This window comes from Bos javanicus, chromosome 10, assembly GCF_032452875.1.
Source record: "Bos javanicus breed banteng chromosome 10, ARS-OSU_banteng_1.0, whole genome shotgun sequence".
Lineage (NCBI taxonomy): Eukaryota > Metazoa > Chordata > Mammalia > Artiodactyla > Bovidae > Bos > Bos javanicus.
The window spans coordinates 391,446-392,427 of NC_083877.1; positions in this window are offsets into that span (position 1 = coordinate 391,446).

Here is a 982-nt window from a genome sequence, read left to right on the forward strand (position 1 = left end):
GGAGGGGACAAACTGAGAGACCAGCACGGACATGCATGCATTGCTAGGATATACATTTCCTGTTGTTGCTTTTGTTTGTTATTAAATTTCCTGTATTTATTCCTAATAACCCTCAGGTCTTTAAACCAGACAGCTAGTGGAAAGTGGCTGTGTAGCATATGGAGCTCAGCTTGGTACTCTCCATTGACCTAAAGAAGAGGAATGAGGGGGTGTGTGGGAAGCTCAAAGGAGAGTGGATATATGTATACATATAAATGATTCACTTCATTGTACAGCAGGAAATAATGTAACATTGAAAAACGACTATAACACAATTAAAAAGAGAGAGAGAAAAAACAAATAGGTGGTCCTGGTGCTATGATGCTGCACTCCCAAAGCAGGGAGCCCAGATTTGATTCATAGTCAGGTAAGTGTATCCCACATACCACAACTGAGACCCAGAGTAGTAGTAATTTTTTAAAAAAATTAAAAAAGAAATACAAATGCCACAGACAGCATAAAAAATAAAACAGTATCCATATATTTCTGATAAATGTTATTTTAAAAAATGGGGACATTTCCTTTTCAGGAAAAGACCTGAGGGTTATTAGAAATAAATTAAGGAAATTTAAAAACAAACAAAAAACAACAGAAAACCTACTATGCCAAACAAAAGAAGTCAGACACAAATTCAAACACATGATCCAGTTTTTATGAAATCCTAGATGATAGATCTAATCTCTCAAAACCAGCAAATCATTGGCTGCCTGGTGTTGATCAAAGTGGTTGGGAAAAGGACAAGAGGAGATATGTGGCGATGGAAATATTCTGTATCTTGCCTGTGGTGGCTGTACATGGGTGTATTTATCTGTCAGAAATCATAAAACTATACCCTTAAATTAAGTTTTATTGCATGTAGATTATACTAAGGTCATGAAACAATACTTAACATGATTTGTCACTAGAGAAATGTAAGTTAAAACCACAATGAGAAACTATCTCA